Source organism: Malaya genurostris, chromosome 2 (assembly GCF_030247185.1).
Source record: "Malaya genurostris strain Urasoe2022 chromosome 2, Malgen_1.1, whole genome shotgun sequence".
NCBI classification, from domain to species: Eukaryota; Metazoa; Arthropoda; class Insecta; order Diptera; family Culicidae; genus Malaya; species Malaya genurostris.
Window position 1 is genome coordinate 187,061,675 of NC_080571.1, and position 26,895 is coordinate 187,088,569.

Below are 26,895 nucleotides of genomic sequence, written 5' to 3' on the forward strand. Positions count from 1 at the left end.
CGTCCCGTACGCACCGATCAGCGGAGAACCCGGTTCGGACCACACGCCAGGAAACGCAACGAACGAACGACCACAGGCTCTGTCTTCTGCATTATTGCCAGAAATGACGACATGGTTGAACGCTGAACAAGAAACCGTATGCCAAGAGGTTGCAATAACCCCAGCACTTGTTCCACCTGATCATGTAAGTAGGGTAACAGTAAGAATGGTGGTATCTCATTGGTGCTCGGGAGATAATATTTTACCCGAGCTTCCACCTGCTGTCATTAGCTAATAACACCTTTCGTGGTATCTATGATGCGTCGTCTATTTAGGCGCTGTAACATTACGTTTGGTTCATCCAACAGCACCAGTTTTGCTTACCAAAACTTGGCCCACTAAGCACCGATATCTTTTATGTCGACAGAAGACACCTAGATCTAACAGAGGGTCAGTGTCCGACGTTACGTTGTAATAACATCATCCAAGAATGTTACTATACGTACCCATTTATAGTTTGAGAATAAGTTAAAATCATTTCGAATCTAAGGCCTCTAATCATCCGCTTCACCATATAAGAATAGATTCCGAAATATAGATATAGATTCCAGCTATCCTGAGGGAGGGAACCATCTGCTAGATGGTTCGATTGGTCTTTCGCCTCTATGCCCAATTCTGACAATCGATTTGCACGTCAGAATTGCTTCGGTCATCCATCAGGGTTTCCCCTGTCTTCAACCTGATCAGGCATAGTTCACCATCTTTCGGGTCACATTCTGCACACTCACGGTATGTTATGGCACGATGATGGCACGCAAGCGAACCACCATCGCATGTCGGCTATAACACCCGGGGATGGAGAGACGAGCAGAGAGTCTCGCCCGTAATCCCGCACAACGAGAGAGTTATGTTTTTTACGTCTATGGTTTTTCAGTGTGCGTTACCGCGGAAACGGAAAACGGCACCATTGGCTCGCGCGCAAAATAGACTTCTTGATCCGTGTTTCAAGACGGGTCCCGAAGGTACCTCGATTTTATTATTGCCGATCAACAGTCTGCCAACCCAGACTGAGGGTGTAGGCGGGGGCATACGGGACGGTGTTCGTATCCATCACGCACCCAAAGGTACACCACGTGCAGTAAGTCCCAGTTCGCGACATAGGCCTTCAGAACTGAACATCGCTACGATGGGACAAGCAACTAACACCAAGGGACCGATGTCGGGTGATTTGCAAGTGTGAACCAGCAAAACTGTTCGTAATGGATCGCAATGTTCTATTGAAAGCAAGAGCGTAAATGACCTGTGTGTCAATCATAGGCCAGTAACTCTGTTTCGGATATTCGAGTTCAACGGACTTGAGCCCTAGGCAGTTTCACGTACTTTTTGACTCTATTAAGAGTGCTTTTCAACTTTCCCTCACGGTACTTGTTCGCTATCGGTCTCGTGGTGATATTTAGCTTTAGAAGAAATTTACCTCCCACTTTGTGCTGCACTATCAAGCAACACGACTCCATGGAAAAGTGTTCTACCATCAGCGCCGTTATACGGGCCTATCACCCTCTATGGGAGTAAAAGCCACATTCTAGTTGAACTTGAACCAGGTTCCGCTGGTTATGGTAGATAATAAAATTTCCAGTACACGGAATCAGGTAGATACGCGATGTGTATCACCTCTACGTGCTGAGCTCCTCCCGTTTCGCTCGCAGCTACTCAGGGAATCCTTGTTAGTTTCTTTTCTTCCCCTATTAATAGGCTTAAATTTAGGGGGTAGTCACACATTATTTGAGGCCTACTTATTCGTCGGATGGTCAAATGTCGATGCACTGCCCACACAGCAAGGGGGTATCCAAGCCAGGCTGGATTACGCGATGTATGTGCATCAACCATCGATAGCCTGTATCGCGCAATGCGATACAATCGATGTCTGACTAGCTTGAACGTTTTACCACCATGGTAGGATAACGTCACAACGCATACATGCATGAGCACGTATAGTTGAATCGATAAATATAGGCACTCAAAAATGTGTACATCGTAACGTTATACGGTGTGCGATATGCGTTCAACTTGTCGGTGTTCATGTGTCCTGCAGTTCACATTCTGACGCGCATTTAGCTGCGGTCTTCATCGATCCACGAGCCGAGTGATCCCCTGACTAGGGTTTTACAAGCTTACCGGATTCCCCGGTAGAACCATACAATAGCACAAAACACTGTTGTGGTGGGCATCCACGCACACGGGCTCACTGTTGCACAATTAATGATACCACACCGCACTCCACAGTCGACCTGCGAGACCGAGTGAGTGAGTAGAGTACATAGTAGCACCGTATACGAGCGCGCATTTCGCGCCCAAGGGTAGAAACAAAATAGAAACACACATGCGTGTAGCGTGATTTTCGTTCTCTCAACACAAACAATTTGTGCGTACGAGAGAGGTATGCGCTCGTTCGCATCGGGCCGTGTCGGGTGTATGATGGTTTTGTGTGTGGTATTTGTTCAAGACAAATCAATACAGTAATGATCCTTCCGCAGGTTCACCTACAGAAACCTTGTTACGACTTTTACTTCTTCCAAATCATTGGGTTCGGTCAACTTCAGCGATTCGAATGTAATCCCGAGGGACTAGCAAATGTTCACCTTATAAGAGCTCACTTAATAATCCATCGGTAGTAGCGACGGGTGGTGTGTACAAAGGGCAGAGATGTAATCAACGCTAGTTAATGACCGGCACTTACTAGGAATTCCAGGTTCATATGGACCATTTCAATCCATAATCCCGACTAAATGAGCATTTCAGTGATTTACCGTTCCTTTCGGAATAGGGTACACGCTGCCGGTCACATTGAAGCACGCGTGCAGCCCAGAACATCTAAGGGCATCACGGTCGCTCAATCTCACTTTGCTGAACACAAATTGTCCTATTAAGCAGAAGTCAAACTCGATGAGTTGACGTATTATCAGGTTACACTACACCGCCGGCCGGACGGAACCGGCGCGAACGAAGAAACTGCACCACACGGTTGCCCAACGCACAGCACCCCGCCGCACCGACCACCAACCGGGCGGGATCATCGTGTGACTACTGAAAGCGTTCTATTTAATTTGATTGAGTCACCTTCGTTATCGGAATTAACCAGACAAATCATTCCACGAACTATGAACGGCCATGCACCACTACCTTCAATTTTGAGAAAGTTAATAATCTGTCTTACCTCTAAAAGTTCGGACCTGGTAAGTTTTCCCGTGTTGAGTAAATTAAGCCGCAGGCTCCACTCCTGGTGGTGCCCTTCCGTCAATTCCTTTAAGTTTCAACTTTGCAACCATACTTCCCCCGGTTTTGGTTTCCCGGAAGCTACTGAGAGCACCATAATGTAGCGTCTCCCACTTGCTAGCTGGCATAGTTTACGGTTAGAACTAGGACGGTATCTAATCGCCTTCGATCCTTTAACATTCGTTCTTGATTAATTAAAGCGTCCATGGTAAATGCTTTCGCTTTAGTTAGTCTTACGATGGTCTACAAATTTCACTTCTCGCGCCGTAATACTAATACCCCCAACTACTTCTGTTAATCATTACCTCTTGATCTGGATTACAAACCAATGAATATTAAGACCGAGGTCATATTCTATTATTCCATGCAAGATTAATCTCGGCCATAGGGATAGCCTGCTTAGAGCACTCTAATTTGTTCAAAGTAATAGCAGCTGGGCTTGTGGAAAACGCCCGCACCCGATGAAAGGCAACAGACGCCACAACAATATACATGAACCAGACGGCCCGTGTGATCGCACACCCAGTCCTATAGTCGCAACAATCCAGTGACCTATTACCATCATTTGGAGTAGCACCCGTGTTGGACAACAATAAACTTCGAACGTTTTAACCGCAACAATTTTAATATACGCTAGTGGAGCTGGTATTACCGCGGCTGCTGGCACCAGACTTGCCCTCTACTTGATTTATGCTCAACTCATTTCAATTATAAGACGTCATAAAAGAGTCTTATATTATTATTTCTCGTTACTACCTCCCCGTGCCGGGATTGGGTAATTTAGGTGCCTGCTGCCTTCCTTGGATGTGGTAGTCATTTCTCGGAGAGGGACTCCGGAATCGAACGCGGATTCCCCGTTACCCGTTGCAACCATGGTAGTCCTCTATACTACTATCGATAGTTGATAGGGCAGATATTGGAATGATCCGTCGTCGGTGCGAGACCATACGATCAACAAAATTATCCAGATTTTAACTTCAGCGTCACGAAGGACAATTGGTTTGACTAATAGTTGCACAAGTTCAGCGAGGTCCCTACATTATGGCATGTATTAGCTCTAGATTTTCCACAGTTATCCAAGTAACTAGTTAAATGATCTTGTAAATTATAGCTGTCATACTGAACTTTATAACTGAACGGTTTTACATTAAATCTGTTTGTACTTAGACATGCATGGCTCAACCTTTGAGACAAGCGTATATTACTGGTAGTATCAACCCGAATTCGTCCGAGTCAGTTAGTCAGTGATGAGCCGTTAAATCTGGTATGAACTATGGTATGACCACCTTCGTTCAACACCATTCTTTGGTAGCTATCAAATCACCGTCCTCCTTCCCCTCCTCGTGTCGAGAGAAAAAGTACGGCTTGGGATACGAAATCCCGTACCATTGAATTTCACCACAACGTGTTTCATTCGCACATTCGCGTATATTCGTGTTCGTATGAGACACTAGCCGTTCCCCGATGGTACGCGGTGCTAGAGGTCAAGCAAAACAATCGAAAAAAGTTTCCCATCCTTGACAGCCGACTACGGTTCGACCACTGCCCATGGTTGATGATGGTACACCAAACAGGACGTCATCGAACGGTCAAGACGTTCAAGACGTGCTATATAGTCCTAGTACGATACATACACTAGGTCATGTACTATCCACGGGACCGATAACCAGAGTAGAATCAGTTGGCAAGAGACATAGAATGTCGCACTATACCACTATATGGTATAGTGATATAGTGCGAAAAGTTTTATTCTCAGTGCTGAAAAAATTCGTTATCACAATGGTGACTCGAGCTTACATTGAGACAACACATATGTCATCGTCCACCCAACTACGATTGTTGCTAATTGAATCATAGCAAGTATCATGACTGCCGAACCCTTTCAGTGGTACGTACAAGTGGTGCGGTTCGCCCAGCGTGCCGCACTTTGAGACGTCAGGGTTTAGTGGTGTGCGTTGAAGTGCCTGGTGTAAGCCGACATGAAGCCGCCACTAGCACAGATCTTGGTGGTAGTAGCAAATATTCGAATGAGATCTTGGATGACTGAATAGAGGAGGGTTTCGTGTCAACAGCAGTTTACACGAGTTAGCCAATCCTAAGGTCTATGGGAAACCTGATATATTCTAAGCATTTAACCAAATACACAACCCCCGTGCCGTGTTTTGGTCCAACATCCACTAGTATATATTAAACGGGCGAAAGGGAATCCGGTTACTACTCCGGAGCCTGCTGAGTATACGTTTGCATTGGTATGCTTATTGGAAACGGCAGTGCCTTTGTAATCATGGTAACATGAATCTTTTCTTCGAGACACTAACAGGAGGTATCGGAAGAGTTATATTTTCTTTTTAACAGTCATACTGACCACGGAATTCTTTTACAGAGAGATGTGGTTGGACAGACTGCAAGAGCATGGTTTTTACAGCTGAGGCGATGCACTCTCCTTGGTCCATAAAAATCGAAGATCGGAACACTTACTTTCAACAGCTTGCACCGAATCCGCAGCAGGTCTCCAAAATGTGGAGTCTAGTCGATAGAATAATGTAGGTAAGGGAAGTCGGCAAATTGGATCCGTTCGGGATAAGGATTGGCTCTGGAGACTGGGATGACTCGGGCTCTTATCCTACCATCGGTCGCTCGAGTGAACCCTTCGCTCGATTGCTTCCATTGTAGGATTTTGCCTTAACTATCTTGGTGCGATTGATTTAGTTCGTATGTACTGTGCACTGTAGTCATGAATAAACAATCAATTCGGAACTGGCACGGCTGAGGGAATCCGACTGTCTAATTAAAACAAAGTATTGTGATGGCCTCAACAGGTGTTGACACAATGTGATTTCTGCCCAGTGCTCTGAATGTCAACGCGAAAAAATTCAAGCAAGCGCGGGTAAACACTGGGAGTAAATATGACTCTCTCAAGGTAGCCAAATGCCTCGTCATCTAATTAGTGAATGGATTAACGAGATTCCCTCTGTCCCTATCTACTATCTAGCGAAACCACAGCCAGGGGAAAGGGTTTGGAAACACTAGCGGGGAAAAACACCCTGTTGAGCTTGACTCTAGTCTGGCATTGTAAGGCGATATAAGAGGTGCAGAATAGGATGAAGCTCGGGTAAAATATTATTTCCGAGCACCAATGAGATACCACTCTTACTGTTCCCTTACTTACATGATCAGGTGGAACAAGTGCTGGGGTTATTGCAACCTCTTGGCATACGGTTTCTTGTTCAGCGTTCAGCCATATCGTCATTTCTGGCAATAATGCAGAAGACAGAGCCTGTGGTCGTTTGTTCGTTGCGTGTCCTGGCGTGTGGTCCGAACCGGGTTCTCCACTGATCGGTACGTACGGGACGTGCTTCACGGTGCGCAATCCGGTGTTCGGTCCGGTGGGTCCTGAAGTAGGGTCCCGTCCGCGAGCGGCAAGGCCACAGTCCGCTGAACTTTCACACAGTACGCCGATGACAGTGGACATCTGGATACTCCAAGTCATGGACAGTGCTAGGTGCGGAGTTTGACTGGGGCGGTACATCTCCAAAACAATAACAGAGGTGTCCAAAGGTCAGCTCAGTGTGGACAGAAACCACACGCTGAGCATAAGGACAAAATCTGGCTTGATCTCGATGTTCAGTACATATTGAGACAGCGAAAGCTAGGCCTCACGATCCTTTTGGTTTAAAGAGTTTTTAGCAAGATGTGTCAGAAAAGTTACCACAGAGATAACTGCTTGATCCTTCGATGTCGGCTCTTCCTATCATTGTGAAGCAAAATTCACAAAGCGTAGGATTGGTCACCCTTTCAAGGGAACGTGAGCTGGGTTTAGACCGTCGTGAGATAGGTTAGTTTTACCCTACTGGTGTGTATATAATCACTGTCTTAACGGTATTCCTGTGCAATACGAGAGGAACCATAGGAACGAACCAATGGCTCAATACTAGTTTGACCGGACTGTGGTATAAAGCTACGTTCGTTGGATTATGTCTGAACGCCTCTAAGGTCGCGTAACTAAACCGAGCTGACAGTGTATCCTATAGGTGGTCGTTGATCATATGGCATAAAACTCTACAAGACTTGCTAGTGCGATCTCACGTTGGCATTTTAGTCATACAGAGCCCGTATGCATTGTTATACAGCAAGTACATCGCTAATATGCTGGAACGCTGGTGGCATTGTTGAGCATCAATATATAATCTTGATACCTGAGACCCCCTACAAACGATAGGTTTACAGGCTGGGGGTTACGAGTGGCAGAGGAAGTCTCTATATTCCGATCTATTCCGACTACCCATGCTTGCTGGTTTGTTAACTCAACAATTCCAATATGTAAACATATGTACATATGGTACACGTTGGTGCGATGTAACCCACTGAAAATCACGAAAAGTGCGATAGGTAACGACAGCATGCATACCATGTATGCACTACAGGGTATAGTTCGATGGATGAGTAGCCGAGCGAGTGAGTGCACGCACAACGTTGTCACATATGGTACTACAGTCGGTGCGTGGCATGCTTGGTGGTTGGTGGCTGCAGTGCCAAGCAGTCTAGTGAATGGTGATTGGTGGTTGGTGATAAACACGTACTCGGTCATAGAGCCAACACGGGTTGACTGATACCGAAATAGATATATCAGGACTACGTATCTGATAATCAGTTGCGTATCACTTCACCGAAAGACACTCGAGTGATAAGTGACATGAATATCATGGTCAGCTTATGTGACTGATATTTCACTATGACTGATTTTTAGTAGAGAGGTTCGATTTATTTCAACCCTGGTAATACCAGTTTTTGCAACCGGGTTACTTGACCAAGTTTCCATCTGTTGATCACATCGACCCAGTGATGTAAAGTTCTGGGTCGTACATGTCGTAACAATTGTTAAGTGCACGAGTGGTTTAAGATTGGTGGTTGGTTGAAAACGTATCTATGGCTAACGCCTAACAACGATGCACATGCAGCGAACCGCTCCCGTATACGCGTCCGTAGTTATGTATACAGTGTTAACCGTTAACGCCTATCGATGCGGCATAGACAGCGGACCGCCCATATACGTGTCCATGGTGATGGTTCGTACCGAGAGGCATTATTTAAAATCATTGTTACGGCTTACTATGGTAAACGAACGTAACGACATATGGTGCGTTCTGGTAGTTTTGCGACGTACTTTCACGACGTGAAGTCCGTTTTGGAAAATCTGCGCACAAATTTTTTGCTCCATACAAATGTGATCAAGTTGCAAGCGGTCAACCCGGTTTACTAAGCGTATGCCTCTTATGCTGCGGCCTTCCAGCATGTTACCCATGTACGAACTGGCACATATCCCGCACGGATAGGCATTGCGCCTACGTTCGTAACTTATCACCTATCCCGCGTACTACGCTCACGTCAATTGCATTCGACAGAGCGGGGACTGTACTACCATATGTGAAACAGCTGGTTTTTGGAAAAAATGCGGGTGTTGACTGAACTAAATCGGTTGTTGGAATAACTAAAAAAGTGTTGGACTTAGCTAAGAAAAAAAATCGGATAGGTTGTTGGAAAAGCTAACTGAAAATATGTAGGTTGTTGGAATTGCTAACTACGGTTTGGAGGGACAGGTACGAACAGAGAGGCGAATAGCTATATGAGCGCTGGTGAAGTGGTGCACTACCGTGGCCCACTGCCAGATAGGTGGAAGCTCGGGTAAAATATTATCTCCCGGGCAACAATGAGATACCACCGTTGCTTCCGGCACTTGTCGGAGGCGTAGGAGGGAGAGTCTGTCAGGTTTCGTGTCGTATTCCGAACGAATCCGGTTCAGACAAGGTTATAGTGATATAGTGCGAATTCAATATTGATCAAAGAAGTATTTATCAAGTGTGTGTGTGTGTGTGTTTAGATAGAGGAGCGTATTTAGAGTTAAACCATTAACGACTAAATTTTGTGTGGTGTTTATACGATGGCACCTACAACAAGAGCAGACCGCAATAAGCTGCAGCGGTCACTGACGGACATTGCGTCGTCATTGGTAGTAAGACAGGGCGATAAAGCTATCTGCAACCTCGATCTCGCATCAGGATGTCCATACGTCCAGAGAAGATTTGCCCCTGGCAACTTTATCCGTCACTTTCGTACCGTACATACGGAACGTGCATGTGCAAACAAACTCCTTACCATTACCTATCTAATAGAGATGAAGGCAAGAATAATTTCTAATCGTTTAATAGCTATTGACCAGCAGTTACTAATTGCGTCAGCAGTTGAACTGACGACCTTCCATCATCTTCCTATTTCATGCTTCGAGTGGGAAGGCTTCAAAGACTTACTTAGACAGTGTGAACGAAACGTTATTGCTGAACTGACCAATGAACTGTCCGAAAGGATTACTCTTGTAATATGTGCCGTGCATATCTTACAGCTTGCAATACTGGATGTTGTTGATAAATCCGATCAGTCTATCCGAGCCATCACTGCTGTTGCTAGAAAATGTAAGCTGGTGAAGTACCGGTCAGAGTTTGAAAGCTACGATGCTTCATACCCACCCGTCTGGAGTAGGACACGATGGGGTGGTATATTCAAAATTATGGAATCGTTCGTACACCAAAAAAGGTTTTTCAATCAGTTGGCCGGTAGTTTTCCCGAACTAGACCTTTCCAATCAATTGTCATTCATTGAGCATTACTATGATACGTTTAAGCCGTTGTATATCTGCACAAAGCAAATGCATGAGAAGCACGTGTCGTTATCTTGCTTCTATATGACATGGCTGATGGCAACGAGTGAGGTACAGAAAGTTTGCAAAAACTCTTTCAGTCCCCATTTACTCGGTCGTTGAACAATAGATTAAACGTTTTGCGCCAATTGAAGGCGGTCCAGATGGAATTGTACCTGGATCCATGGTTCAACTATCGAGGTTCTAAAATATTCACGGCTGAGGAAAAAGATAAAATTCAGCAATACATAGTCGAAACTTGGGAACGTATCCGCCAACTGGGTAAACATCAGGGTCTACCGATGATTTTGATCAGTATCTTACGCAAATGTTTGGTGAATCCGTGAATCTTGGTTGCAAGACCGGGTACCTTCAACAAGTTAAGTCTTTGGACCTAGAGTCACGCCAAAAACATAACTACAACGTGTGGGACCAATGGTTGTGCCGTAAGACTAAGCACCCAGAGATCTATGCAGTAGCAATGGTTGTACTATCCACACCATCGAACCAAGTCTCTGTTGAACGGTCTTTCAGTGCCCTTGCCTTGGTTCTCTCTAATCAACGCACTGGCCTTGGGAAAGATACGTTGGAAAACATTTTACTTATTAAATTAAATCAAGAGTTGTTCCCCAGGGCGCTGACAACTGCATATAATTTAAAAGGCCCAATCGACCCGGTTGACGATGATTCTCAGGAATGCATATGATACCGTTGATGTTCAGCTGAATGTCGAATGAGACAGATATTGTCGTCTATCACTAGCTCATCGCCAGTGATAGGGGGATAACTTTAGTTCATATTTTCATGAAATCAATTTCCAATGATACTGGAAGGGCTCGGCAGTCATGATACTTTTTCTTTCTTTCTAAATAACTATTTATTGGAATTAGAGATGGTCGGGTATCGGGTATTTTACCCGAAACCCGACCCGTACCCGTACCCGACGGGTTTTTGGTCGGGTACGGGTAAAAATTTTTATTTTCAATCGGGTACGGGTCGGGTACGGGTAAAAAAAAGTACGGGTGTGTAATGTCGGAGACATAACTGGATGTCGTGAACACGAATAAAACTGACACGATTTCTTTATACCTTCGAATTCGAATTGATAGTTGATCGATTTTGTGAATTGTAAAACTTTCCCCCTTTTCACTACTAGAATTTTAAACGATTTTTGACGTTGATTATCTTATTTCGGATTTTCATATTTCATTGAAAGAAACTATCAAGATGCTGTACAGGATTCATTTCTGCCTTTAAGAAGGATCAAATTGAGGGATTCTCTACGATATACAGCCCAGTTCGGAACATTTTTCACAGCACAGCGAAAAGTGCACGAAACAAATCAAATTATTTTGGATTTTCAATAAACTGATGATTTTTATTTTCGATTTGCAAAGAAAAAGCGCTCTCCGATGCCTCTGTTTGAATGCGTCTTCTCGCCCTGCCGTCTGCTTCCATCCAACGCACAAGAAGAAATGATCGATTTTCGACCACGGTTCACCTTTTATTGGCACATTGTCGCAAAGCGTATTTACCGGTAGCGACACCTGTCAATGAAAAATGGAACCAAAAAAAGGAGGATTCTTTCGGAAATTTTCATATCGGCAGTAGTGATTTGCAACATTTCTATCGTTTATTCAATAGTACAAATAGATATCAGCAATAAAAGTACACTCGGAGTAGAAGAAAATCGATTTCAAAGTGATTACTACTACTTTTTTTTAGTGTAAACTACGATTAAACATGGAAAATCTTCAGAAATGTGTGAAATTGGGTAAGTTTAGGTTTTTTCTGATCAACATTTTTTTAAACAGCAACCAGTGTAATATTGATTTCTCGAGTACTATAATGTATAGCGATCGAGTACTATTTATTTTGGATACTTTATTTGTTATTTCCAGGCATTTAAAAAATGGTATCAAACCAATTTTAATGCTCTATTCTGAATAAACAGTAGATTTCGCACAATGAACTAAGATCAACATTACCACCTCAGAGTAAAAACATTTTCTTCAGCTTCTACTATAATTTTTCAAATCAATTTGCCCGTTTTCAAAAGAAATCGTTGAAAAGGTGGAGTAATTAGAAATTTTCCTACCGATTTGACAGCTCTTGCTGGAAGTATCATCTCTGAACAAGCAGCGCCTCTACATTTCAGTTTTGCGACAATATGCCAATAACGTTCAGTTGAAGATTTGTGCCTGACTACCTCAAAATCGTCGTCCTTGCGCGAAAAACCCAAGTGAAAGTTTTCAAATTTTGAGAACACTTCATATTTGAGTTGTTTGTGGTTATCTCACACTGTTCAAAATATTATCCTAAATTCCTGATCATATTTTTGATGAAATAGTAAAATAATTATGTTGCTGCCATTAATACAAGTCGAGATATTCACGATTAAGTTCTGCCCATTCTTCCATATGGCTAATTTTGAAAAGCCGCCCCATAGTAAAGTAAGTCGTATTCACGACAAAATTACTGCTCACTCGGGTACGGGTAAATTTTTTGCCTTTCTCTATAGAAAGGTATTAGAATTGCTGGAAAAACCGACTTTCGAACGGAGCCTCGGAGACTCATAGTGTTATATACTATTCGACTCAGTTCGTCGAGATCGGAAAATGTCTGTGTGTGTGTATGTATGTGCACTTTTTGAAGATATTTGAACGCGGGCTCGTTTGAAAGCTGCTGTCGGGCCATTGATCAAGTTCGAAGATCAAATGGCTGTGACTTTTGTTTCCGGAGATATGATTGTATAAGTGACGTAACCGACAAAAAGCGTTGTATTTGAACGCGCTCAATTTCTCAGAGATGGCTGAACCGATTTGAACAAACTTGGGCTCGTTTGAAAGCTACTGTCGGGCCATTGATCAAGTTCAAAGATCAAATGGCTGTGACTTTTGGTTCCGGAGATATGATTGTATAAGTGACGTAACCGACAAAAAGCGTTGTATTTGAACGCGCTCAATTTCTCAGAGATGGCTGAACCGATTTTAACAAACTCGGGCTCGTTTGAAAGCTACTGTTGGACCATTGATCAAGTTCGAAGATCAAATGGCTGTGAGTTTTGGTTCCGAAGATATGATTATATAAGTGACGTAACCGACAAAAAGCGTTGTATTTGAACGCGCTCAATTTTCTCAGAGATGGCTGATCCGATTTTAACAAACTTGGGCTCGTTTGAAAGCTACTGTCGGGCCGTTGATCAGGTTCGAAGATCAAATTGTTGTGACTTTTGGTTCCAGATTCATGATGGTATAAGTGACGTAACCGACAAAACACGTTGATTTTTACCGCTCTTATATATATAAGGGTGCCAAAATTTTGGGATCAACTCTATTTTCGTAAAGTTCTAGTGCTCAAAAGTTTAAGCACCTCGAAAAAAGCCTTCATGCAGAATTTGACCTAAATCGGACATGCTTAAGGGGTGCTGCCCGGTGGTAAAGGTTTGACAATTTTCGATCTTGAAAAAGCACCATAGGGGGGAGTACATGAAATTTCCAAAATCGAAAATTTTTTTTGATGCCAAAACTCTTAAAACTGCATAAAACATCGAAATTTAGTGTCATCTCAAAAAAAAAATTTTTTGAAAAAATCAACTTTCTGGGACTTAGAAAAATTTTCATATTTTTTCTAAGTCCCAAAAAGTCGATATTTTCAAAAAAAAAAAATTTTTTTCGAGATGACACTAAATTACGATGTTTCATGCAGTTTTAAGAGTTTCGGTATAAAAAAAAACGAAAAATCAACTTTCTGGGACTTAGAAAAATTTTCATATTTTTTCTAAGTCCCAAAAAGTCGACTTTAAAAAAAAAAATTTTTTTCGAGATGACACTAAATTACGATGTTTCATGCAGTTTTAAGAGTTTCGGTATAAAAAAAAACGAAAAATCAACTTTCTGGGACTTAGAAAAATTTTCATATTTTTTCTAAGTCCCAAAAAGTCGACTTTTTAAAAAAAAATTTTTTTTCGAGATGACACTAAATCTCGAGGTTTCATGCAATTCTAAGCCTTTTAGCATCACAAATTTTTTTTCGATTTCGAAAATTTCATGTACTCCCCCCTATGGTGATTTTTCAAGATATATGAAAATTCCACTAAGTGGACTAAGAAGGCTTTTTTTAGATTAGCGTTACTGATTACAAATAGGCAACGCAAATGTCAAGCACTAGTTTGGAAAAATGATGCTGATTGTGTGACATAAAAGACTGAAGCATGCTCTTGTGAACTAGTATCCGAAATTTTTTAATAAAAGTATGAAATATATTTTCATGAGACTGTTATGAAAGAAGAGAAAGGCATTATCACACCACTAGGTGGATTAAGAAGGGTTTTTAGATTAGCATCACTGTTCTCATACAAATAGGCAACGCAAATGTCAAGCACTAGTTTGGAAAAATGATGCTGACTGTGTGACATAAGCATGCTTTTGTGAACTACTCGAAGCAATCTTAATCAATTGGTGTCAAATTTTTTATCCGAAATTATTTAATAAAAGTATGAGATATATTTTCATGAGACTTTTATGGAAAAAGAGAAAGGCATTATCACACCACTAGGTGGATTAAGAAGGGTTTTTTTCTGATCGATTACCCGACCATTTGTACTTCACATAAATATGTCTACACGTTGACGAGAATTTTTTATTGCAAAACAGTTCTTCCGAAAAATAAACAATTTGATTCAAGGGGTTTTGACAGTTATGTGAATATTTCCCGCCCTACTTTCTTTATAACATATTTAACAAGACACACTGCCTTAGCTCTAAGATGTTGCGGTCGGAATCTATTTTTCACGTAGGTTTTAATGGACTGCCATTTTAAAGCTGTTTAATGCACAATCCAGTAAAAATTATTTGATTCATATATAAAATGTAGTGTAGTACTCATATCACATTCAGATACAAGAAAACTGTTATTTTAAATATAGGTTGGAGATTTTCAAAATTTTCATATAAATTATTAGGATTCTAACCATAAAAACATGAACATTTATTTCAGAAAATCAGCATAGAAGTTCTTATTCTTCACTTCTGGGTGGTGTCACCTCACTTGAAATGACACCGATTGATGGCCCAGCAAGTTGGGCTATATTGCCAGTTAATTTTCGTTTCTTTTCACTGGACTACAAGTGAAAATCTCGATACGTGACAACATGGAGTCGCAAAAGTACGGGTTAAAATCTTTTCTCGCAAAAGACTCAAATTTTCACCGTGTTCACTCGTTGAGGGTTACACCGGATGTGGCACAGAAGTTCAACGGCTGTAAAAACCATCAGCTACCGTTAACATCGTGGGTGTGGGTTTGTGAGGCTTATAAAACGGGCATAGTTGACAAATTAATTTAAATCAAAATCATAATTCATTTTGCTTTGTATTAAAAAATTGTAACAAAAAAAATTGTCGCATCTGGGGGACGGAAAACCCGCACGTTATCGTGGAGAAGCCGATGCATTCTCAGAGAGTGACGGTTTGGTGCATCATTGGCCCATTTATCTTCGTAAATGAGGCAGAAGCCGTCGCCACGCTCAATGGCGAGAGCTACCGCACCATGATTAGTGATTGGTTCTTCCTGTTACTTGAAGAGGAAGACTTGGACACCATTTGGTTCCAACAAGACGGCGTTCCGAGCCACACAGCCAACGCTACGATCGATCTTCTGCGCACAGTCCTCGAAGATCGAATTATCAGTCGAAATTCGAATGTCGTTTGGCCGCCTCGGAGCTCTGATTTGACGCCGTTAGACTATTATCTTTGGGGAGCTGTCAAAGATAAGTGTTATGTGGACAAGCCAGAGACAATTCAAGCCTTGAAGGACAACATTCGTGCAGCCATAACTGAAATAAAGCTGCATACAATCGAAAATGTTCTAAAAACTGGACCGAGCGTATGGCGTACTGCAAGGCCAGCCGAGGCAGTAATTTGAATGAAATTATATTCCACAATTAAGCGGAAGGATTGTACTTTAATATGAAAAAACAAATTTTGAAATCGGATGAACCGCTTGTGTTTTATTGCATGTTTAAAAAAAAAGTTACATGGCGGACCCTGTATTCATGCTTCACAGTGTATTTATATTTTTAAATGTAAACAAGCATTTTAATGTATTTTACTTACCAACTAGAGCCTGATACGGCTCGATATCTAAAACACTTCAATTTTTACATACTGAATTTTGGTAAAATTTTTACTACTCATTCGGGTCGGGTACGGGTACAGGTAATTTTAAATCGGGTACGGGTTATTTTTTTTATTTTTTTTCAGGTACGGGTCGGGTACGGGTAATTTTTTTTAATTATTGATCGGGTATGGGTCGGGTACGGGTAATTTTTTTAATTTTTGATCGGGTACGGGTCGGGTACGGGTAAATTTTTTTGCTGATCATTCGGGTACGGGTCGGGTTCGGGTATAAGAATTTCTATACCCGACCATCTCTAATTGGAATATGAGTTAAAATTAAATTGGGTGTTCAGCCACAAGTGGTGACTTTTTAGCCCTATTCTATATATATGATTTGGTTGTTACCATGAGGACATCATTTGCTTCCGCAATTCTGAGATTTTTGTGTAGGGAAAATTCTAAACCTACTTGTATTGTGTAATGGGGAAAAAAGGCGGGTGGGTAATGTAACAGACATAACTGGAGGACGTGAATACGAACAAAACTGACATGTTTCTTCCTCACTTCTGGATAAAGATCATCATTCGTATTAGATTGTGTATATTTTTCAACTTTCATTGCTTCGCTTCCAGAATTTTAACGATGCATCTATACTACATTACGACTAATTGACGGTAAACATATTCTACCATACAATTAAATAACACGGAACAAATGCAGTTTTGTAGATTTAGATACTAGTAGAAATAAACTTCTCAAAATCCTTTGGAAATATTTTAGTGGTTCTAAAAAACCAAATGGTTATAACTGTTAAAATTAAAGAACTAATATATAAAACTGGGGCACACTTCGAATTCAGCTGCAAATTTTCGGAATCTAGATCAAAAACTAAGGTCATAAATTTAGTTCTAGAAGTAAGGAACTGAAGTTATTTGCTCATGAATTCTGAAAAATCCTAAATCATATCTCTGGACTCTAGTCCCTGAATAAGGAACTAAATTTGAAACCATTTTCAAAATCCAGAAATAGGATTCAGTTCTAGAGTCATAGTTTTAAATTCTGAACTTGTAATCTGGAACTAAATTTTTAAATAGAAGTATGAACCTAAAATTAACTTCAGATGGACCAGAATCTAGTTTCTGAGATTAGTTCTTGAATTTAACTAAAAATTATGGTCTTTGCTACTACTGGTTTACTGCTAGCCACGACGTCCGAATGCGAAGGAGAGCTACATTGATTCCACCTGAGCATTTGAGGTTTTTACCACCTCATTATTACTGATGTTGGTGGAAGAACCTCATCACGATATCCAGTTCCGTCCAACGTACTAGAAAAAATGAAAAATTCTCGGTTAAGATTTACCTATTACACTCGGACAGTAGAACATCGGAACTGATATGTGCCTGACTACCTCAAAACCGTCGTCCTGGTGCGAAAAAGGCAAGCAAACGTGATGAGTTTTTCTCGTTGTTTCCAAAAGTTTGAGAAAACATAGATTTTGAGTTATGTATGGTTATTTAACACTGTTGAAAATTTTATCATAAATTCCTGATTATATTTCTGTTAGCATGGAGGAAAAATTATGTTGTTGCATTAAGTATAACAAGAGATATTCACGATCAAAAACTTATCACTCTCCCAGAGGGTAAATTTTGAAAAGGCGCCCCTTAGTAAAGTAAGTCGTATTCACGACAAAAGAACTTATATACTAACTTACTAACTAATACAGAGAGCGAAACGATTCAATTGAAGATTGCATTGATTTTTGTCGGAATTTGCTTATAATATTATGTGACATTACATCTAATGGTTCTATATTTGTGAGTCTGTGTAACTCATTTATACTAAACCAGGGAGGAAGCTTCAAAATCATTTTCAGAATTTTATTCTGAATCCTTTGAAGCGTTTTCTTCCTGGTGGAACAACAACTTGACCAAATTGGTACTGCATAAAGCATGGCTGATCTGAAAATTTGTTTATAAATTAACAAGTGAATCTGAAAATTTGTTTATAAATTAACAGAGCTTAGAATTTCTGTTTATAAGAGGATATAAACATTTAATATATTTATTACACTTTGCCTGGATTCCTTCAATGTGATCCTTGAAAGTGAGTTTTATGTCATACGTTAAACCTAAGTATTTAGCTTGATCAGACCATGTAAATTCCAAGCTATTCAATTTGAGAATGTGATTATTGTTTGGTTTAAGTAAAGAAGATCTTGGCTTATGAGGAAAGATAATTAATTGCGTTTTTGCTGCATTTGGTTTAATTTTCCATTTTGACAGATAATCACTGAAAATATTTAAACTTCTTTGTAGGCGACTGCAGATCACTCTTAGATTTCTACCTGTGGCTAACAGACTTGTGTCGTCACAGAATAGCGATTTCTGACAACCAACGGGTAGATTTGGAAGATCAAGAACCCTGCGGAACACCGGCTCGTACGGGTAGCAATTCAGATTTACAATTCTGATAGCTAACCTGAAGAGTACGATCAATTAAATAATTTTTAATCATTTTGATCAAATAAATAGGTAACTGGAAATCAGACATTTTTGCTATTAAACCTTTGTGCCAAACACTGTCGAATACTTTTTCTATGTCTAGAAGAGCAACTCCAGTGGATAACCCTGAAGATTTATTTGCTTTTATCATGTTCGTAACGCTTACAAGTTGATGAGTAGTTGAATGTTCATGACGAAATCCAAACTGCAAATTGAATTCTCATTTATATGAAACATCATTCTTAACAAAATAATTTTTTCAAAAAGTTTGCTGATAGAAGCAAGTAAGCTAATTGGTCGATAACTTGATGTTTCTGCTGGGTTTTCATCAGGTTTGAGGATAGGAATTACTTTAGCGTGTTTCCATCGGAAGTAAGCTAATGAAAAACACCAGGAATTGGAAGATTTAAACCAGGAGTCTCAAGGCAACATCGGGAAGATTTTTAATAAGAGTATTGAAAATTGTGTACACTCTCGAACTGTTGAGCAAGTTTTTGAGCTTTTTCGCCATTCGTAAGAAGTATTTGATTTCCTTCCTTGAGAGCAGGAATTGGTTTCTGAGGTTTCTTAAGAACCTTAGAAAGTTTCCAGAAAGGTTTAGAATATGGTTTAATTTGTTCAACTTTTTTAGCGAAATCTGTATTTAGTTTCTTTTTGTAAATCCTTAACTATGTTTTTCATAGCAGGATCACGAGAACGTTGATATTGTCGTCGACTAACATTCTTCAACCGAATGAGCAGTTGAAGATTGTCACCGATGATAGGAGAATTTAATTTAGTTTGAGCTTTGGGAACTGAAACATTTCTAGCTTCGATAATATAATGATTCAAATCAACAATTGCTGTGTCGATGTTCGCAGAAATTTCTAAAATAGTTTCATGATCCACATGATATTCAATGTGAGATCTGTAATCCAACCAATTAGCTCTATGATAGTTGAATATAGAACTAATTGGATTAATTATAGCTTCGTTGGAAAGTCTGAATGTTACAGGAAGATGATCTGAGTCAAAGTCAGCATGTGTAATCGGTTCACTACAAATGTGACTTTGATCTGTTAGAACCAGATCAATTGTAGACGGAGTCATGATACTTGTTATGATTCAATTAGCGACAATCTTAGTTGGGTGGACGATGATATATGTGTTACCTCAATGTAAGCTCAAGTCACCATTGTGATAACGAATTTTTTCAGCACTGACACCGATTGATTGAATTTGATACTAGCTATAATGTTAGGGAAAAATAGTTTTAAATTTACTACAGAAAATCCAAAAATTTGATATTTCACAGAAACTTTAAAATAATAATAAAATTGAACCTGTTTGACACTTAGCATGAAATTCATATCGAACATTTAAGCATTGTTGAGCACCATTCGATTGAATATCGCTTGAATTAAAACTTTTAACAGGAAATTCTATCATATTTACTAAAAATCTCAAGAAATTTTGTATTTTCACAGAAATTTTTGAACCTTATAGTTTTTTGTGACTTAGCGAAGCACGCATTCAACAATGTTCGTGTACCAGCCGACTTAATTTACTTTCAGCTAAAATTTTATATATAATATTAACCCAAAATCTAAAAAAATGGATATTTTCACAGAAGTTTTTTAAATTGAAGAAGTTGTAGGCACTTACGTGGATTTGACGTAAGTGCACGTCTAAGAAATTTTGCTTACCAACTCAATGAAGTTAGCAAAGTGTAATATTTTAGGAATAAAACCTGTAAGCATATTACATCAAAATCTCAAAAAATCTACATATTCATGAAGTTTTTGAATTTAATATATTGGAAAATGTAAAGCAAACATCTATGATCTTTTATGTAAATTTAATTTGGTATTAGCTAAAATTTGAAAAAATTTAATTGAACTCGATTGAATTCCCAATCTGGTAAAATATGTAGAGTGAAATAATTTCGTTTGTTTGTAAAAAACCCTTCTTAATCCACCTAGTGGTGTGATAATGCCTTTCTCTTTCTTCAAAATAGTCCCATGATTTCTTAATCTTTTTTCAAATAATTTCTGACACTAATTTCGGCTCATTTTTGATTTTGATTTTTGACTTTGAAAAGAGTGATGCTAATCTAAAAAACCCTTCTTAATCCACCTAGTGGTGTGATAATGCCTTTCTCTTTTTTCATAAAAATCTCATGCAAATATATTTCATACTTTTATTAAATAATTTTAGACGCCAATTGATTCAGATTGATTCGAGTAGTTCACAAAAGCATGCTTCAGTGTTTATGTCACACAGTCAGCATCATTTTTTCAAACTAGTGCTTGACGTTTGCGTTGCCTATTTGTATGAGAACAGTGATGCTAATCTAAAATAAAAAACCCTTCTTAATCCACCTAGTGGTGTGATAATGCCTTTCTCTTCTTTCATAACAGTCTCATGAAAATATGTTTCATATGTTATAAAATAAATTTAGACACCAATTGATTCAGATTGATTCGAGTAGTTCACAAAAGCATGCTTCAGTGTTTATGTCACACAGTCAGCATCATTTTTCCAAACTAGTGCATGACATTTGCGTTGCCTATTTGTATGAGAACAGTAATGCTAATCTATATCTGGAACGAAAAGTCACAACCATTTGATCTTCGAACTTGATCAAGGGCCCGGCAGTAGCTTTCAAACGAGCCCAAGTTTGTTAAAATCGGTTCAGCCATCTCTGAGAAAATTGAGCGCGTTCAAATATCTTCGAAAAGTGCACACACATACACACACACATACACACACACATACACACACACATACACACACACAGACATTTTCCGATCTCGACGAACTGAGTCGAATGGTATATAACACTATGGGTCTCCGAGGCTCCGTTCGAAAGTCGGTTTTTCCAGCAATTCTAATACCTTTCTATAGAGAAAGGCAAAAAGCCTTCTTAGTCCACTTAGTGAAATTTTCATATATATTGAAAAATCACCATAGGGGGGAGTACATGAAATTTTCGAAATCGAAAAAAAATTTTTGATGCCAAAAGGCTTAGAATTGCATGAAACGTTGAGATTTAGTGTCATCTCGAAAAAATTTTTTTTTGAAAAAATCGACTTTTTGGGACTTAGAAAAAATATGAAAATTTTTCCAAGTCCCAGAAAGTTGATTTTTTCAAAAAAAATTTTTTTTGAGATGACACTAAATTTCGATGTTTTATGCAGTTTTAAGAGTTTTGGCGACGACACGACCTGCCACTCGTCTATCAAAACTGTATCGTAAATTTAACTACCCCTCAGTAACTGGAAATGTCAAATCGAAAACGCTAGTGAATTTTTGTAAACTGGCAGCACAAGTTGATATATTTATTGATTTTGAATAACGGTCACCATAACCTTGGTTACTGCGTATCGAAGGCAAGTTGAATGTAAACAACATAAATTTCAGATCGGTTATTATATTACCGAACATTTTAATGGATTTACCTGCCTCGAGCGTAATGTAAAAATTGAAGAGTATGAGTTATGTCTTTTATAAAGCCGAGTTCAAAATTCAGGTCTTAGGGACATTGGGATGCATAACTCACTGCTGACTTGAAACCGTTGTGTGATAACAGCTCAGCGCAAACCAACGAGGAAGACATGGAAATGACCGACAACGAGCTGAGCGAGGCTAGTGCTCTACGGTACCTGCATAACGGACGGTAAAATGATTTCTTTATGGAATTCCACTAGTAATCCTCGAATAGTGGCCAACAAGGTGAAATAATGTTTCCACTGCTGCGCAATCAATCGACACAAAACAACTTTGACACCGGCATATTACACCGAATCCTACTGCCCAGAAACGCTAGCAGTTGAAGTGTACGGATGAATCGCTGGAAGCAGATCATTGTCCTCGTTCGTTGGTTTCATCCATAGTTTCGATTAAATTCCGAAAATCGAGTTCATTTAAATACATTTCTGCTTAATTTGGACAAAGTTTAACACAAACTATTCCAACGCTTTCAAAACATGTTTATTTGTTTTGGGGTTCCTTGGTAACTAGTCCATAGCAACTTAAACAGTGTTGCTCGAGAAATTTTTTTTTCTCATTTACAAGGGGTCGCTAGATTAGTGGTAACTGGCGGTGAATCATTAGCGAACAGTTTTAATGCTGATTTTTCTTCGGAGTGCCTGGTCGTGTCGTCGGTTTTGGCATCAAAAAAAATTTTCGATTTTGGAAATTTCATGTACTCCCCCCTATGGTGCTTTTTCAAGATCGATAATTGTCAAACCTTTACCACCGGGCAGCACCCCTTAAGCATGTCCGATTTAGGTCAAATTTTGCATGAAGGCTTTTTTCGAGGTGCTTAAACTTTTGAGCACTAGAACTTTACGAAAATAGAGTTGATCCCAAAATTTTGGCACCCTTATATATACAAGAGCGGTAAAAATCAACGTGTTTTGTCGGTTACGTCACTTATACCATCATATATCTGGAACCAAAAGTCACAACCATTTGATCTTCGAACTTGATCAATGGCCCGACAGTAGCTTTCAAACGAGCCCAAGTTTGTTAAAATTAGATCAGCCATCTCTGAGAAAATTGAGCGCGTTCAAATACAACGCTTTTTGTCGGTTACGTCACTTATACAATCATATCTCCGGAACCAAAAGTCACAGCCATTTGATCTTCGAACTTGATCAATGGCCCGATAGTAGCTTTCAAACGAGTCCAAGTTTGTTCAAATCGGTTCAGCCATCTCTGAGAAAATTGAGCGCGTTCAAATACAACGCTTTTTGTCGGTTACGTCACTTATACAATCATATCTCCGGAACCAAAAGTCACAGCCATTTTATCTTCGAACTTGATCAATGCCCCGATAGTAGCTTTCAAACGAGCCCAAGTTTGTTAAAATCGGTTGAGCCATCTCTGAGAAAATTGAGCGCGTTCAAATATCTTCGAAAAGTGCACACACATACACACACACATACACACACACACATACACACACACAGACATTTTCCGATCTCGTCGAGCTGAGTCGAATGGTATATAACACTATGGGTCTCCGAGGCTCCGTTCGAAAGTCGGTTTTTCCAGCAATTCTAATACCTTTCTATAGAGAAAGGCAAAACCCTTCTTAATCCACCTAGTGGTGTGATAATGCCTTTCTCTTCTTTCATAACAGTCTCATGAAAATATGTTTCATACATTTATTAAATAATTTTAGACGCCAATTGATTCAGATTGATTCGAGTAGTTCACAAAAGCATGCTTCAGTGTTTACATCACACAGTCAGCATCATTTTTCCAAACTAGTGCTTGACATTTGCGTTGCCTATTTGTATGAGAACAGTGATGCTAATCTAAAAAAAAAGCCTTCTTAGTCCACTTAGTGAAATTTTCATATATCTTGAAAAATCACCATAGGGGGGAGTACATGAAATTTTCGAAATCGAAAAAAAAATTTTTGATGCCAAAAGGCTTAGAATTGCATGAAACGTCGAGATTTAGTGTCATCTCGAAAAAAATTTTTTTTGAAAAAATCGACTTTTTGGGACTCCCAGAAAGTTGATTTTTTCTAAAAAATTTTTTTTTGAGAAGACACTAAATTTCGATGTTTTATGCAGTTTTAAGAGTTTTGGCATCAAAAAAAATTTTCGATTTTGGAAATTTCATGTACTCCCCCCTATGGTGCTTTTTCAAGATCGAAAATTGTCAAACCTTTACCACCGGCCAGCACCCCTTAAGCATGTCCGATTTAGGTCAAATTTTGCATGAAGGCTTTGTTCGAGGTGCTTAAGCTTTTGAGCACTAGAACTTTACGAAAATAAAGTTGATCCCAAAATTTTGGCACCCTTATATATATAAGAGCGGTAAAAATCAACGTGTTTTGTCGGCTACGTCACTTATACCATCATATATCTGGAACCAAAAGTCACAACCATTTGATCTTCGAACTTGATCAACGGCCCGACAGTAGCTTTCAAACGAGCCCAAGTTTGTTAAAATCGGATCAGCCATCTCTGAGAAAATTGAGCGCGTTCAAATACAACGCTTTTTGTCGGTTACGTCACTTATACAATCATATCTCCGGACCCAAAACTCACAGCCATTTGATCTTTGAACTTGATCAATGGGCCGACAGTAGCTTTCAAACGAGCCCAAGTTTGTTAAAATCGGTTCAGCCATCTCTGAGAAAATTGAGCGCGTTCAAATAGCACGATTTTTGTCGGTTACGTCACTTATACAATCATATCTCCGGAACCAAAAGTCACAGCCATTTGATCTTCGAACTTGATCAATGGCCCGACAGTAGCTTTCAAACGAGCCCAAGTTTGTTAAAATCGGTTGAGCCATCTCTGAGAAAATTGAGCGCGTTCAAATATCTTCGAATAGTGCACACACATGCATACATACACACACACACACACACACACACACACACACACACACACACACACACACACACACACACACACACAACACACAGACACAGACATTTTCCGATCTCGTCGAGCTGAGTCGAATGGTATATAACACTATGAGTCTCCGAGGCTCCGTTCGAAAGTCGGTTTTTCCAGCAATTCTAATACCTTTCTATAGAGAAAGGCAAAACCCTTCTTAGTCCACTTAGTGGAATTTTCATAGATATTGAAAAATCACCATAGGGGACTTTTGAGTCGATTGTTTCAAAAAAAAATTTTTTCGAGAAGACACTAAATCTCGACGTTTCATGCAATTCTAAGACCTTTGACATCAAAAAATAATTTTCATTTTCGGAAATCTCATGTACTCCGCCCTATAGTAATTTTTCAAGATCGAACATTTTCAAACCTTAACCGCCGGGTGGCACCCCTTACCTATGTTCGATTTAGCTCAAATTTAGCATGGGGACTTTTTTTCGAGGTGCTTACACTTTTGAACAATAGCGCTTAACGAAATTAGGGGTGATCCCAAAATATTGGCAAATATTGGTCGGTTACGTCACTTACCATTATATCTCCGGAACCAAAAGTCACAGCCATTTGATCTTCGAACTTGACCAATGTCCCGAGAGTAGCTTTCAAACTAGCATAAGTCTGTTGAAATCGGTTCAGTCATATCTGAGAAAATTGAGCGTGTTAAAATATCTTCGGAAAGTGCACACACAGACATTTTCCGATCTAGTCGAACTGAGTCGAATGGTATATAACACATAACACTATGGGTCTCCGATTCAAAATTTAAAAATTCGTTTGAATTCTGCTACGCGTAATGTGATAATCGAATCCAGCAGATATTCGATAGAAAGTTCGTTGTAGACCAATAATAGCACCGTTGTATCGGGCTAAGAGGCAATCGAAGAAAAACGTTATTCCGAAGAGCTCTACTGCGAACATTTAAAGAAATTTCACTGAGGAGTGCAGGGCAGTCTATTTTGTTATTATTTTTACGTTTCGTCTTTGCTCTGCACTGATGAGTCAAAGGCGAAACGTAAAAATAATAAAAACGATTATGTGCCCCAGCACAAAATTTGGCTAACCCCTAAATGAGTCTATTTTGTTTTTCAATATGTCGGCGATCAACATAGCACGGGAAAAATCACGTCGAATGTCAAGAGTGTCGAGTCCAATCAATAATCCACGGCTTTCGTAGCTAGGCAGCTCGTAAGGGTTATTCCAAGGTAGCTGTCGAAGAGCAAATCGGACGAATCTGCGCTGTATTGATTCTATTCGGTGGGCGCCGTTAAGGTAATATGGGTTCCATATCGTAGACAGTACTCGAGCGTTGTACGAATGAGTGAGCAATATAGAGACTTCAAACAGTAAATGTTTGTGAAATGTTTTCCTATTCTCATTACAAATCCTAAACAACGAGATGCCTTTGCTACAACAAAGTTGATATGCTGCTTGAAAGACAATTGCTCGTCTAGAATTACACCGAGATCCTTAACACATGTGGTGCTGTTGCTAACTACTTCATCAATGAAGTAGTTGTATCTTATAGGAACATTTTTGCGTGTGAAAGTGATTATTTAGCATTTGTCAATGTTCAAAGCCGTTCGATTTACCTCACACCACTTTGAAAAAAATTCAAGTTGGTATTGAAGGAAAACAGCATCCTCGTTACTTCGAACTATTTGGAATAGCTTGAGATCATTAGCGAAAGATAAGCGTGGACATTTCAGAGAAAGATTCAGATCGTTAAGATACAGCAGGAAGATCAGGGGTCCGAGATGGCTCCCTTGTGGAATCCTAGATGAAGCGGTGAACTCTTTGGATACAGAGTCATTTATCTTGATTGCTAATCGGCGATTATTAAGGTATGAAGAAAACCAACGCAGCATGTTGAAACCAAAGCCCAATTTGTCCAACTTAGCAACAGTAATGGCGTGGTCAATTTTGTC

General features: G+C 39.8%; 1 protein-coding gene and 1 non-coding gene across 7 annotated transcripts in view; one reads left to right on the forward strand and one right to left on the reverse strand.

The window, feature by feature from the left end:
* Positions 1–26,895, forward strand: part of LOC131432714 (uncharacterized) — a 757,541-nt gene that overhangs the window by 671,031 nt on the left and 59,615 nt on the right. The window lies entirely within an intron of this gene.
* On the reverse strand, positions 1,991–2,142 carry LOC131433328 (5.8S ribosomal RNA). Its single transcript, XR_009230158.1, has one exon. It is a non-coding gene; the product is annotated as a 5.8S ribosomal RNA (ribosomal RNA).